The sequence below is a fragment of the Pinus tabuliformis genome, chromosome 3_2 (assembly GCF_031772625.1).
Source record: "Pinus tabuliformis cultivar Carrire ecotype Pingquan chromosome 3_2, CPIR1, whole genome shotgun sequence".
NCBI lineage: Eukaryota > Viridiplantae > Streptophyta > Pinopsida > Pinales > Pinaceae > Pinus > Pinus tabuliformis.
This window is the reverse complement of record NC_142302.1, coordinates 70,316,579-70,326,235: the sequence shown is the minus strand read 5'-3', so window position 1 is coordinate 70,326,235 and position 9,657 is coordinate 70,316,579.

The following is a 9,657-nucleotide window of genomic DNA, read 5'->3' as shown; positions in this document are numbered from 1 at the left end:
CTTCTAGTTCTTGTAGCCTAAAGCCACCTCTATACTACACCTTGCTAGTGTTATCAGAACCAGACTGGAACTGGTGGAACTGACCAATCCGGTCGTTTTTGGCCCAAAATCATTCTAAAGCGGGCTTGTGAACTGAAATAGGCTAGTTCAGTATCGAACTAGCCGATTCTGTAACGAAACCAACCAATTTGATACCAAAATGGTCTATTTCACCAAGTTGACTGGTTCAAGACCAATTCCGTGCATTTTGTACCTATGTAGGCCAGCATAAAATAAAAAAATTAAAAATTCCCTTTTTTCTTCTAATTCTCGCCTATGCTAGCCTAATATTCAAGCCTATGACCCTCAGCCTAATAATCAAGCCTATGGCCCTAGTATGCAATGAAATTCATGGTAATGTTAAATTCTTAAAGTAAAAGTGACATTCTCCTTTATCTTTCATTTTTATCCTTTTACTTATATTTTTAACATTACCATAAAATGACTTGGGATGTTTGAGATTGGTTCCAACCTCGTTGGATTTCATATGGAGAAAGTAGAATTTTAGATTTCACTCAATATCCAGCAGACTTAATAGTTTTTCAGGATTTCAAGATTGGGGGGATTGCAATGTTTCCATTGGATTTTTTCATGTACAGGGTATGGAACTAATATTTAATAAAGAGCACCAAGCCCTCTATGTATTATGATGTTAGTGGCATTGGTTGTCGAACTCCTCTATCATGCCTCTACTAAAAATGTACCCATCACTCAAACAAAATCTTGACATGACATGCTAGATTTTTTATATCTTATTTTAATGCATAAATGGTAATATCGATGACAAAGACCCCAATATAGGTAATGATTTTGATGTGTTGTAGCATGATTTTTTTTGGATGCTAGAGGCCATCTAGATCCTATTTGTTGATGCATTTTTGGTTCAAAGATGGATTGCACTCAATGTTATTTTGGTAATGTACATTCTTACATGCTATGTAAATGAAAAATTTTGCGTATTTGTGTATAAATGGTTTGGATTCATGTGGATGCACATGAATATATATGTTTTTCTTTAAAATATGAATATTTTATGTGCTTTTGATAAATCATTTTTGTCCTTTTTTTTACCGGTTCTTGTGTGGTTCCTACCCGTTCCCAGTCCACAAGGTTTTTCGGTTCGATCACTGGTTTGGTTCTGATAACATTGTTTCTTGCTAACTTGGCAACCCTCCAAGAATTCCTAGCTCATCCCTCAGTACTTGTTGTACCCTTTTTCCACTCCTAAAAAGTTGTTGTAGCCCTTTGTCGGTTAATTGAAGCCCTCATAATTATCCTACAATCCCTCAACCTTGTTTGCCACTCTTGCAGCTAGCCTACATGTTGAGCTTTGTAGCTCGGAAGGTATTTCTATTCTTGTGTCTTAACTAGAAGGACCTTGATTTGCCTCATTAGGAGCTTGCATTCGTGAAGCATAAAAACTGATAGCTTGTAGACTTGAATGTAAAAATACACAAGAGGTATTTTGTAATAATAATTTATTATATATAAAAATGTATAAGTGATATTCAATGTTACAATGAGGGCCTGCTTTATATACCTAGGCAGGTGTCCCTTTATGAACGGTCGTGTCCTTTGGGGACACACCTATTCACTAAACTAATCACTAATTAATCATTGTTTTTATATAGTTTATTATCTATTTTTACATTATTTTTACATCATTTATGTTCATAACATTGCATTCCCCTTCAAAAAAGCTTTGATGAGAGGACTTGATCTCTTATCTGCTACTAATTTCATTTCTTCATTTCACTATGCCATTTTGGCATGTGTAATTGTTGATAGTACCACCTTAGGATTTTTTTTTATCATAATAATTTATTTACTTTTCTTGAGCATATTTTCTTTTATTTAATAATATATATATAAACAAGTTTTTTTTAATATAGTTTATATTTTTAATAAATATCACAACTAATTAAAGTTATAGTTTAAAAAAAATTAGATTGACTCTGGTGGTTAATGGTTGTGATGACGTATCGAGAAGGTGGCCGATTGACCTTCGTTGATTTACATTGGTTGGGCCATGCCTGTTGGTTGGCTGGCCACGCTCGTTGACATGGTGTCAAATGTCATAGTGACAACGAGGGATAATCAGATGCAAACGCAGACAAGGATGTTGTAAGTTGACGGGATGGTGTGGTGGAAGCACAGTGTGGTGGTAATAGACGACAGACTGGCGGTTGCAGATCGATCTGATGCGATGTTTGATGGCTCGAAGGGTGTGACAAGGGACGACGTGGGAGCACGATGGAACAACCAATGTCGTCATGGGAAAGGCCAACGAAGAACACAGCAACGGGGGTCGGTCATCGCTATCAATACAATAGCGACACAATTGATGACTGCGGGGAAACAATGGCAGAAGGGGCAACGAGACGAGGCATGACTATCGGAATGCAGTAATCAAGATATTCAATGATGCATGGTCTTCCTTCAACAAATTCAACTATCCAATCCCCCTTTTCTGGTTGGATTGATCCAATAATTCCTTTTAATTGTTGTCGAGCCTTTTGAGCTGCCTCGATATAATGTTGGGAAAATTGAAATAGGTAGAACAGATAGGGTACTAGTAAAGGATGGGATGAACATAAATTCTTGGCAAGTCTCATAACATAAAACTCACAATCCAGCACATTTTGTTGTTGGGGAGACATTATTTCATACCATTTCACATGAGTTGCATCTATTTGGGCCTTCTTAGCAACAACATTTACTATGGCATGTGCATGACATTTTTCAAACCCCATTGGTAAATAAGAGTCGTAAAGAGAGTTGAAGTGAAATATGCAAGGAAGTCTGAAGGGGACACTCGGTAAATGTGCATTAAGTTGTTGCCCAAGCCCACAAACGATGGCCCAAGTCCAGTGTTCTCTATATAATAGAGGAATTATATTGAAATAAACATTTTTTATTTCGTTGTCTAACGCCTTCTCCAAAATTTTGAGGGAAGTTTCTTCGTTCCAATAATCGAGATTCTTTATGTTGAGGTTGATCATGTACGCATAACATTTTTTTATTCATTATTGGATTTCACCGGGAAATAAGCTCAGACGACAATGCAAATAGGAGTCGATATGTTGTGCTATTACCCAGAAGGGTCCTCAGCAGTTCAGTTCTCGAACCTCCTCCATTAACAAAGCAATTGTAATTTTGTTTGGATCCTCTTTTAATCGCAAATAAGCATTTCCATCCTTTTCGCCTGGAAATTTGATCAAAAAATTACCAAGCAATGCGTCAACCTCATCATCTTCACCTGTGAAAGGACTGAATGGGTTTTTCATGGCAATAGTAGGAAGAGGACAGTGGATCATATTCTTGCAAAATATTTTGTAAGAATTCCTTTCCCGGCCCTCAAATAATTGTTCATAGTTTCCTGTGGGAACTTCATCATAATGGTTTTCAACTCTGTAATATTCATTCTTAGAAAATTTATAATCTTCGTCTTTCTCTGACAACTTGGATTCCTCTATACTTTGCAGTTTCACACCACATTCATCCTCATCCACATCAAGAACAACTTTATCTGGATCCTCATTTTGGTTGATATCATTTTCTATTTCAAGGAAATTATCCACTAAGTCCCAATCCTTATCCTATATGCTTTCTCTTCTATCTTTATTACCATCTTCAATAACCACTTTTTAACAAGAAAGCCACTGGCTCCTTCCTCCAACAATTTCCCATGATGTCTTCTTACTGGCCAACAAGCTTGCAGATCACACTCAACTTCATTGATGAAATCTGTGATTTCTTCTGTAGGCAATCAGCCAACCCAATGGATACGTTTTTTCCAAGCCTCAGTACTGCATTCTTCTGGAGCTTGTTTTTCTACCCACTTGTATAATGTAGGAAGTTCAATACCAACATCATCAAGTTGCTCCAGCAAAACTGCACTCTCATCCTCCAAACGATCAAGAGTACTTCCCCACTATTCCTTGAAAGTTTCCATTTTGTTCTCAACAACATCTTCTAAATCTTCCCCAGTTAATGACTCAAATAACTCGTACCTAATATCCCTTTCAACATGGGCAAGTGATTCTTCCTCTAATGATTCTTGAGCTTAAAACTCATCAATCAGATCTTGAACCTTTGCATCTATTAGAGGCATCTCCAAATTGGCCTCACTGACATCTTCAGACAATGACCTTTCATCTTCATCATCATAAGCATCTCCACTAATAGTTTCACTTCCATCACTATCATTTTCCTTATTATCGATTTCCTTTCGACATGCTTTAACTTTTGCACATGATTTTTCTGAACGCTGAAATGCTTCTTGAATTTCACTAAACTTCTCAATGCACTCAGGACGTGAATGTAATGGCACATTGTGTGGTGAACAATGCTCAAAGACCCGCATGATTATATTGTGCACTATGGGTTTGATACCACTGAAGCATAAAAACTGATAGTTTGTAGACTTGAATGTAAAAATACACAAGAGATATTTTGTAAGAATAATTTATTATATATTACAATGTATAAGTGATGTTCAATGTTACAATGAGGGCCTGCTTTATATACCTATGTAGGTGTCCCTTTATGAACGGTCGTGTCCTTTGGAGACACACCTCTTCACAAAACTAATCACTAATTAATCATTATTTTTATGTAGTTTATTATCTATATTTACATTATTTTTACATAATTTATGTTCATAATAATTCGACATGCAGACTGTGCAAGTGAGTTGCATCCATGTTGATGTGACGTGAATGTAAGGCAAGCTAAGGTACTTCTAGTCTTGTGTCTTAACTAGAAGGACCTTGATTTGCCTCGTTAGGAGCTTGCATTCAACATGCAGAGTGTGCAAGCGAGTTGCATCGATGTTGATGTGATGTGAATGTAAGGCAAGCTAAATTTATGACTTATACTTGCATTAAAGTACAAAAAGCTAAGGATTAGATAGTTAACTAAAGTAATGTCACTTATATTCAGTGAACTTCACGAGCTAATTTTGGCCGCCAAACTTAGCTTAGGAAAGTTATTAACTAAGCCTAATGTGAGGTGCTAAGACACAATAGTAGCACAAGACAGAGAGAGGCTTCTCAATGAGCGTGTACTGGGTCCGAGAGAGTACAAGTGCGGCTGGTGATTAGTTTTGTAATCTGTATTTTCTTAGTTGGGCCATTATTCTAAGACGGTAGCCCTATGATTAATTTATTAATACAGGATTGTTGATTGGGCAGAAATCTATTGATGTGTATTTGATTCAGATCGAGTAATTTTTTCTTCAGCTAAATATTTTGGTTAGGAACTTAGCCGTGAATTTGTTCAATTAATAATTGTTGTGAACTGAATGCCAGGTGTTGGGTTCGGGAAATTCTAACATAGTATCAGAGTCGAAACTCTAAATCGATTTAGGAATTACGGGTCAAGGTTCATATCAAATCGCCATAGCCAGGTTGGCCTGAATCATCGAACGATTTTTTTTTAAAGGCAACGAGATTTTTTTTCAAGGGCCAAGAGGAATTTCTTTGACTGAAAAAATTTGTTTTTGAGTTGAAAAAAAAACTCGATTCAAAAAAAACATAAAATAAACCAAAAACAAACAAACAAAGGGGGCCTCGATTTTTTTTAAAGATAAAATAAAAAAAGGGGTTTGGTTGTGGTGGTTGATAGTCGAGCCATCCAACCGTCAACAACAGCTGCAAGGGGCAGTCATCGCCTGACAGTCAACATAACCACAGTGGTGACACCATAGAAATAGATTGGTCGCACATAGCAGGACAGGAGCCCAAAGCGAACAAGAAATTCAATGGCACGACGAACAAAGACCACCACGGGATAAGACAAGCCTGTCTTCGGAGCAAGATAGAAACATAAATTAGTTCCAGTTCAGAGTGGGGGTGGCAGAGAAGCCATTGGTAATTTGTGTGCATGAGGGTTAGTCGAGAAGAGCCGCAATGAGACACACGCAGGAGAAGTGGCCAACAGCTAGGCTTGTGGTGAAAAAAATTAAGCGACAACAACAGTTGTGGGTGGACGTCGAGAGATAGAGTGTAGCAGAGACAGTCAGTAGGGTTTTCATGCAGGCGAACCAGCAAGCAGCTTTAACGTACACAGAGAGTTGTTGATTGACACAATAGGTCGAGGAACGTGGGCGAGGCTAAGGTAGGGTCATAGCTTCCTAGACAGTGTCGCCGCCAACCAAAATTAATCGTAGTGGATCAATGCGATGGACTCGTGCAAGGGGATTTTAATGGTCGACACAAAGGTAGAAGCCAAGAGCAATAAGACAGATAGTTGAGATTCGATACAAACAGAGGTCGGTAGTTAGGGAGGTGAGTGTCAGTGTTAGTGTCTAAAGCAGATCAAGTCAACAAAGATCTTGGACAAGTCACTAGTAGGTGGGATAGGCGACGTGGTTGCAACTTGCAGGATTGTGTAACCGCAAGAAACCAAGGATAGTAGAATGGCTACAGAAAATGTGCCAACATATCGCAAGGAATTTTGAAGCACGATTAGACAGGTGTTGGATTGAGGCACGGGAGGCACAACTGCCATATTAATTCATAGTGCAAAGGAGTGGTTGTAGAGGATCATGTTGTGGGTAGAATGTTTTGTTGGGCATAATTGAATAATTGTGGGTGTAGTGTTCATCCATGCTAATTTTCCATGAAAACTTTGCAACTACTTAGATGAATAACTTAAAACTAGAATCTAGTCTACTTTCACCAAGATACCGAATTTTTTAACAACTTAAAAGCAGCGGAATAAAAACATAGAAATAAAAACACATCACACAAATTGATACACTTGTTTTTCTTGTGAACCCAGCAGGGAAAAACCTGTCTCCTTAATGTGGTATTTTATTAATCTTGAGCAATTGAATCAATTACAAAGAAATATCTCACTTTGATAACACACTTGTTATCCTTCTTATCTAGGTTGGACTTGCCCTGCCAACCCTTGATCCCAACTCCTAATCCTTTGCACACTTCATGGCCCTATTTCCTTGTGCACAAAATCTCCTATTTTGTAGCGCACTAGGCTTATATTTTTGTGCGCACTTGGCCTCCTATTTTGTAGTGCAAATATCCTCAGTAAACTCGTGCACTCTTGCTCCTCAAGGCTACGCACACCACAAACAAAGAGATCTCATAAAAACTTGTGCACACAATAATGAACAATCCTTGTGCCTTCATCCTTCTTTTATAGATGCATTCCATGCTAAATTAGACTAGTACAAATTTAGAACTTGATTTGTTGATTGGAAAGTTAATTGAGAGTGAACTCTTTTTCTCTCCAATTATCACTGGAGTCATAACTCGTCCTTCAATCAATAACTGAAGTCCCAACTCGTTCTAAACTAAACTCATAAATGCCACCCGAGCATGTAGTTAAACTAAAGAAGGATCCATGTAACTAATCCTCCAATACTACCATGAACTGAAGTCTATCTCATGATTTCGAACCATGCTAAGAGAAGGACAAACTCATGGTCTTGTTGGCTAAGGCATAAGCTATAAGACTTTCACTCGCTACAATTTTCAACACTCCTCCTTAACAAGAATGGATTCTATCAAATTCCCAACTTATCTCTGAAGGAGACGAAACTACATCTTGTCAATGCCTTGGTCAAGATATCTATTGACTGCTCCTTTGTTGGAATGTATAGTAACTTCACTATCCCTTTCTGCACACAATCCCGGAGATGATGATACCCGATCTTGATATGCTTGGAGCAATCATGAAACACCGGATTCTTAGAGAGCTTAACGCAACTCTAATTGTCACAATGTATCACAGTAGGCTCCATCCCTTATCTAAAAAGTCCCACAAGCAACTTCTTCATCCAAATAGCCTCACATGTTTCCAAACTGGAAGCCATGTACTCGGCTTCTATTGAACTGAGTCCAATTGATCTCTGCTTCTTGCTAAACTAGGAAATAGTTGTTGACCCAATGTTGAAGATGCAATCTGAAGTACTCTTCTGATCTATGGAGCACCCTGCCAAATTTGCATCTGTGAAGCCCTCAAGCCTAACTCCATCAACTTGTTTGTACCACAATCCATAATCTATTCTGCCTCTGAGATACCTCAAAACGTGCTTCGTAGCAACCCAGTGAACTATGGTCGGTTCCATTATGAATTGACTCGGCTAGTTCACTGCAAAACAAATATCGGGTCGTGTGTTGACCAAGTACATCAATAACCCGATGAGCTTCTGGTATAATGTAGCATCTACTCGCTCTGTTCTGTTAGCATCCACCTTCCACTAGTTTGTGACTAGAGGTGTGGCCATGGGCTTGCAATCCTATATATCAAACCTCCTGATAATCTCTTCCATGTAGTTTCCTTGTCCAAAGGAAATCTCATCATCACCCTGCCAAACCTCCAATCCAAGGAAATAGTGCATTTCGATCATAGCTTCCATTTTTCAACACTCTCTCTTAGCGAGGGAGGAATTTCCAGTTGCACCATAAGTCTCATCTCAGATGTACATGTCTCAACATAAGAGAAGCTCATCTCATCTCATATCATCTCATAGAAGAATGATCCATAATCGATGATAGGGGAGATCGATTTACCACAACCAAGTCCATGGCAGTCATAAATAGCCTTGGTAAAGATCACACACACCCTACTAGCCTCCAAGTCAAGCTCCATGACATGAAGGAGTATAACTCATATTAGTTGAACAATGATGTATTAATCCATAGAAGAAGAAGAACGATCCACACGACAATAGGACAGATCGATTTAACACAACCAAGTCCATGGCAGTCACATCTAACTGTGGTAAAGATCACACGCACCTAAGTCTCCTCACCCACTGGCCAGATGGGTGGCAATCCCTACAAGCTTAACCATCTCAATATGTCCCTTGGTCAATAAAAACACGAAGGTGACTTTTGCGTAGGATGCATATTGGGGCATGTACTCAGCTAAGTCCATGGCTTCAAGGACTACCCTCACACCCAGGAGCCTCGTTTCTCATTCCTCCCTCACCAAGTTCATGGCTAGTCAAAATACTAGGGGAAGAGCATATGTTCAGTGTTCTCAATCAGTAGTGTTCCCTCTTGGGAAGGGATACATTCTCCTTCACTCCAAGCCACTCTCTGAAGAATAATAACTTTGCTTACGACCAAGGCAACCTGATCACATGTCGAGATGTGTTGCAAACTCAATGCTCCCCTTTGTACCATATCTTTGATATAGTGGTACTTGATCTCGATGTGCTTTGACCTGTCATGGAATACTAGAGTCTATGAAAGTATGATCCTGCTTTGATTGTCACAGTATATCACATTTGTATCTGGAATATGCTCAAATAGCTCTATAAATAGCTTCTGCAACCACACTTCCTCACATCTGGCCATACTAGTTGCAATATACTTTGCCTCGATTGCACTGAAAGCGACGAATTTTTGCTTCCTGCTCATCCAGGAAATCATGGCACATCCCAACCTAAAACAACACCCTGGTGTGCTCTTCCTATCAGTGACGCTCCCAGCCCAATCTCCATCTACATATCCATGCAATCTCAAATCATCAAAGGAGGCATATCTCAATTCATAATTGATCGTCCCATGTAGATATCTAAACACATGTTTTGCGGCCACCCAGTGAACATGCAAAGGTTCCATCATGAACTGGCTTAAGATT